This window comes from Rhinichthys klamathensis, unplaced genomic scaffold (assembly GCF_029890125.1).
Source record: "Rhinichthys klamathensis goyatoka isolate OS25496 unplaced genomic scaffold, OSU_Roscu_1.1 h1tg000011l_1, whole genome shotgun sequence".
In the NCBI taxonomy this organism is placed as follows: domain Eukaryota; kingdom Metazoa; phylum Chordata; class Actinopteri; order Cypriniformes; family Leuciscidae; genus Rhinichthys; species Rhinichthys klamathensis.
In genome coordinates, this window is record NW_026606564.1 from 11,545,291 (window position 1) to 11,551,811 (window position 6,521).

General features: G+C 38.2%; 1 long non-coding RNA gene across 1 annotated transcript; it reads right to left on the reverse strand.

Annotated features, from left to right (window-relative positions):
* Positions 1-876: 876 nt before the first annotated feature.
* On the reverse strand, positions 877-5,436 carry LOC130099702 (uncharacterized). The gene is made up of 3 exons (XR_008808439.1): positions 5,327-5,436; positions 4,756-4,824; positions 877-1,260 (listed from the first exon to the last, which is right to left on the reverse strand). It is a non-coding gene; the product is annotated as an uncharacterized LOC130099702 (long non-coding RNA).
* Between the last annotated feature and the right edge of the window lie 1,085 nt (positions 5,437-6,521).

The following is a 6,521-nucleotide window of genomic DNA, read 5'->3' on the forward strand; positions in this document are numbered from 1 at the left end:
TGGCAGTCGGGTTATCTCACTTGGTGGCCGCACTGATTTCAAACGTTTGTCTATCTCTTTCAAGACACTTGGATTTTTGACGTTTACTTCTGGCACTTTGTTGTCAAACCACAAGCCTGTTATTTGGCGCACTACTCCAAGAAGGACACTATGTAGATAGTCTGGAACAAAACTTTCTGCCATGTCAAAACACTGTAATGTGGTCAAAAGACTTGGTCCTTTAACACCATTGACTGGGTTATTTACAGAGGCCAGTTCTGCATCATGTATCATGCCCTCGTGTGTTCTCAGACTAGGAATGGGTACTGAGAGTGGGTAGACCCTGGTAAACCCATCACCCTTTTCCACTCTCTCTCCAGAATGAGTACAGAAATTACAGCCATGTGCCCCATTGAACTGGTTGATATTTTGCACTGGAGCCCTTGCAACAGAGTCAACTGTGCATAGAATGGCAGCAACTTTGGAACATTCATAAGTTTTTGTTACAGTGTTGTACCACACAACACCTGCAGATTCTAAAGATCTGCACTCTTCGATGAATGGTTTTAGAAAGCTTTCCATTTTTGGCTTGCTTTGCCCAAACCAGAGTGCAGGCACCAACACAAAGTTTTTCCGTTCAGACAGAGCTACCTCGTTTATGGTACACTGAATTGGCCACATTGAATAACTTGAAGAGTTAAACACTGGGACACCATCTGTATTCCATGTCAAAGATATATTGCTCTGGTCTCTCAGCATTGGAATTCTCTTATACAGTGCACCATCACTGACATCTTGGATGCAATCAGAATTGTTTTTCTGTGATAGTTTGTCATTAAGGTTGTGATTTTCAAAAAGATTTTTAATTTCATCTCTCAAGGGGGTGTACATCAAATAATAACCTTTACTCAGATTTTCTGATACTTTGCATTCTGTATCACACATTGGACATAGTACACTCTCGACATCGAGTGTGCCAATGTAAGCTCCACAGTCAGGATTCAGACAATAATGATGTAACTGCCAGCTGGTTGTGTCAAAAGCACGATTGAACATGTAGTTGGTGGAGGGTAAACTGTTTTCAGGGAGAAGGATCTGCAGCAGATGCAGTAAATCTTGACTTCCTGCCTTGGTCACATGGTGGCGTAGCATGTAGCCCAGAAGTGCAGTCAGACTTTCACCTTTTGAAAGTTTGGCTCCAGGATACAAAGGCTGGTCTCCATCATGGATACAAGTGGTGGTTGGGATATTTCCATCCTCAAGATTGGTTGAACTGCTATGCTAGAGATGAAAAATGAGAAGGAAAAAAATGTATGTATGATCATTTAAAGTCATTTTACATTCCATTTGTCCACATTACTCATGCACAACCTTCACAAAACCAGAAAACAGTTGTGGATCATCCAGGTAAGGACACATTAAGAATCAAGTCTATGTAAACTATGGCAACTCTGCTGCCAGTGGTTTACTGTAAAATCAAATGTACTGTGAATTGAAATACAGCAATGTACTGTAAAACAGTCAAATTTACTTAACAAAACAAGTTCATATCACTTAAATATTAAGTTAATCACACTTTAGTAGAAAAATAGTTATGTGAACTCAATTTATCAGGAGAGTAAATATTAAACTGAAGTGTTATTTTATGTGTTTTTGCACAAAATGAAATCTGTGAGTGTTTAATGTTCTATTATGCTGCAGTTTAAAAGGGTATCTGTCTGTGTTTTGGTGAAGACTAGAGCCTGTATTTAAATCAAGGATGAGCCAATAAACCATGCTATATGCTGCATGTTGTTTTATTTAAAAGCAGTAAATGTGTAGTTGCTGATGCAGCGATAAGGTCTTTTCTAATTACACTAGCACATGCTCTGTTGCTAGTGAAAGGTGCACTATTTCTGCTTCTGAAATCTAATACTTCGCTACTATATAACATGCGAAAAAGAGTATGCCAGCCGTCTGAAAGAATATTTAAAAAAAACAGTAGGCGATAAGTCCCAGGATGACCTACTACTTCCGGCGAGATTCTGAAGTGCGCATTCGATAGACACTTATATCCCATGAAGCATTGGGAGAGTATTTGTGAATGGAGGTGAAGGGGTGTGTAACTGATGCTGGTTGGTCACATGATAATGACAACATGACAGAGTAGTATGTCCGGATTACATGCATCATACACACTTTCATATTATATAAAACATATTGTTTTTAACTTTGCAAATTAAATTCAAATTCAAATATAGTACCTACTCGGAGAGTATGTGATTTCAGACACACTGTATGTAACTTTTGGCGCTCTAGCAGTTAATAAACAGAACTGCATGTGTCTTGTGGAAGAACATTGTGGCCGGAGCTTCATCTCTCTGTTTAAGTCTATGAACAGTCAAGGAGGTACTGGGATACTCCGCAGCAGCTGGCGTCCCACTTGGTCTAAAATATACACACTATAGTTCAAATATAAACACTTATTATACACTCACCGGCCACATTATTAGGTACCCCATGCTAGTAACGGGTTGGACCCCCTTTTGCCTTCAGAACTGCCTCAATTCTTCGTGGCATAGATTCAACAAGGTGCTGGAAGCATTCCTCAGGGAGTTTGGTCCATATTGACATGATGGCATCACACAGTTGCCGCAGATTTGTCGGCTGCACATCCATGGTGCGAATCTCCCGTTCCACCACATCCCAAAGATGCTCTATTGGGTTGAGATCTGGTGACTGTGGAGGCCATTTTAGTACAGTGAACTCATTGTCATGTTCAAGAAACCAATTTGAAATGATTAGAGCTTTGTGACATGGTGGAAGTAGCCATCAGAGGATGGGTACATGGTGGCCATAAAGGGATGGACATGGTCAGAAACAATGCTCAGGTAGGCCGTGGCATTTAAACGATGCCCAATTGGCACTAAGGGGCCTAAAGTGTGCCAGGAAAACATCCCCCACACCATTACACCACCACCACCAGCCTGCACAGTGGTAACAAGGCATGATGGTTCCATGTTCTCATTCTGTTTACGCCAAATTCTGACTCTAACATCTGAATGTCTCAACAGAAATCGAGACTCATCAGACCAGGCAACATTTTTCCAGTCTTCAACTGTTCAATTTTGGTGAGCTCTTGCAAATTGTAGCCTCTTTTTCCTATTTGTAGTGGAGATGAGTGGTACCCGGTGGAGTCTTCTGCTGTTGTAGCCCATCCGCCTCAAGGTTGTGCGTGTTGTGGCTTCACAAATGCTTTGCTGCATACCTCGGTTGTAACGAGTGGTTATTTCAGTCACTGTTGCCCTTCTATCAGCTCGAACCAGTCTGGCCATTCTCCTCTGACCTCTGGCATCAACAAGGCATTTCCGCCCACAGAACTGCCGCTCACTGGATGTTTTTTTCTTTTTCGGACCATTCTCTGTAAACCCTAGAGATGGTTGTGCGTGAAAATCCCAGTAGATTAGCAGTTTCTGAAATACTCAGACCAGCCCTTCTGGCACCAACAATCATGCCACGTTCAAAGTCACTCAAATCAACTTTCTTCCCCATACTGATGCTCGGTTTGAACTGCAGGAGATTGTCTTGACCATGTCTACATGCCTAAATGCACTGAGTTGCCGCCATGTGATTGGCTGCTTAGAAATTAAGTGTTAACGAGCAGTTGGACAGGTGTACCTAATAAAGTGGCCGGTGAGTGTAGGTGTACCATAGAGATTCAGGAGAAGACAAAAATACGGTTTGGAAGATGGATTCATGACGGATTCGCTCATCATATACATTTTGTATGTTTTGAACAAAAAAAAGTTACATAGTTACGTCATACCTTTCACGAGTTCACACTTACATCAATTAAACAGAGTAAAGATTATGCGTATTTGGCGTGCTGTCCGGGGGGAGGGCTCCGAGCTCGGAATTTTGCCCGAACCCAGAGTACTCCCCCCGTTGTTGTAAGAGTATTAGGACTATAAGTGAGGAGATGGGGTGGTGGAGGGATGCTGTTAAACTGTCAATGAACGGAGGTAAGTTTGCTGTATATATACACACAGCGCTTAACTCGTTGATTAAGCACCACTCGTGTCTAATTAGGTTTGATTATCTAAATGTGCTCCACATGTGTTTAATTAGGTTTAATTATCTGAACGTGCTCCTCCCGAACTTTGTTAATAAAACATCATTTAATGATCACCTCCATGAGATTTGGGTTAACTTTATTACACATTTAATTGATTGCAGTGTAATTTAATATTAAGTAAAATTCTTTTTTAAGTGGACTAATTCTTAAATTTTTTAATTCTTAAATTAAATTAATTTACAGTTATAATATCATATAAATATTAGTTGTTAAATTTGAATGGTTGGCGCAATCGGTTTCCCCAAATGAAATGTTATCTTCCATGGTATTATTACGGTAACATCCCATAAAGTATATCCAGGGGAAGGTTGATTTAACTTAACATTTTAATTTGGGTGAACAACCAGTACAACTTTCAAAAATTGTTTGGCACAACAACTACTGAAGTTGTAACTCAAATGCTTTGCAGCGGGTTTAAAAAAAAAAAGTTTACTCAACTTTTTATTCATCTGTATTACTGTAAATACATATTGATAAAGGATAACTTCTTCATAAAAAGTAAAGCTTAAAAAAAGAATTGTTTAATTTAGACACTGGCCAAAGATGTGTAAAAAATTTACCCTCGGGTACTAATAAAGACACCTTGACCTTGATCAGTATATGTACATTATAGCACATTTGCATAAGTAAACATGTCATTTATTAGACTATACAATAGTTACCTCTTCATTGCTCAACCATTGTGTGTTTTGCTCTTCATCTTCTATATCACCACCTGATATGTCATCTGGCTGAAGAAAAACATAAATGACCCTCAGGCTTACAAAAAATATAATATTTTTTACAATAGTAAACTGTAAATGGATTGGTAACACTTTACAATAAGGTCTCATTTGATAACATTAGATAATGTAGGCTATTAACTAACATGAACTTACCATGAGCAATACATTTGTAACAGTATTTATTAATTTATGTTAATATTAGTTAATACAAATACAGCTGTTCATTGTTTGTTCACAGTGTATTAGCTAATGGTAATAAATAAAACATTTGATTTTAATAATGTATTAGTAAATGTTGAAATTAACTTTAAAATTAATAAATACTGTAGAAATATATTGCTCATTCTGTTAACTAATGAAACCTTATTGTAAAGTGCTACCAATGGATTGACTGTATTTAGCCTAAAATCAAAATGAAATAAATTATTATTATAATAATATTATTACAATAAAGAAATATGTAGATCTGTAAAGTAAAATCAAGAGAAAAAGAAATATTTTTCAATACCTCAGTGAGTTGCCTAGCTGCCTCTTCTCTGCAGAGCAGTTGTGTGTCTTCTTCTTCAGAGTCAGCACCAACTTGGTCCTCTGTGTGTGTCTAAAGAAAAACAAATTACCTTTAAGCCAGTTTTATAATGTCTCCGACTCCGTGTATTGCAAAATGTGTATTATTATTATTATTAAAATTAATAATAATTAAAAAGAACTGAATTGGAGGTTATATTGGCTGATATTTATTTATGTAATTGAATTTTATTTATTTTACCTGAGATGACAGGATTGCAACATCACTTTCGCTGGTATTTCTCCTTACACTTGTGTTCCTGGGGGGTTCTTCTTCATCCTCTTCCAGAAATATTTTGTACTTGTTTCTTCTGGGATGTTTTTTGTTTGGAATAGAGTCATATTCTAAAAAAGATTTGTATTTTTTTCGCCTTTTGGACATTTCACCCGCATAGATAATTAGCAGGTGCGTGACCAGTTCTTCTTCCTTCGCGCCAACGCAATCGTTGCCCTGACAACGAGTCTCGAGAGCAGCTGATACTTGATGAGCGAACTGTCAGTCAGCGTCTTCGTTAGTTTAGGATGGATATAAAATACGTTTTGGTAGATTTTTTCACAGACAACACCGTTCATATATGTGAACTTTCAAAAATAAAACACAAAGATATGACAAAACTACACCCCAATGCCATTCACAAGTGGGACAAAAGAGAGGAAGCATATGTTTTCTGGAAGAAAACTTCGTCAGGCGAGCTGCAGCGTTGGCCTTGTCGAGTCATCCAGTTCAGCGGTGAGTAGGCTATCTATAACGTCTAATGTCCTCATATCTTTGGGTTATTTAATTTAGAGAGATGTACAAATACTTTTATTGATATCTTATTCAAACACAGTTGAGAAAATAGGGGAAAATGCTGCTTCTGTACTGATTTGTAGCGCGCGCGCAGGTGCGCGAGGTGCTGATTCTGATGCTGCACGAGCACAGAGCTCAGCGAGGGCTGATCAACAACACAGAACTCAATTCTGATAGAAAGACAAAACAATGGGTTTTTTTCAGAGGTGATACAATCGCTGTAATCTATATGTTTTAGTAATACAGTTACCAGAAGTAAACTAACCATTCTTTGCGTTGTAAAGATTGTAGCCTACTAATTTCAAATATGGTGAGAAATAGAGTGAGACTGATTAATCATAGGCTATCA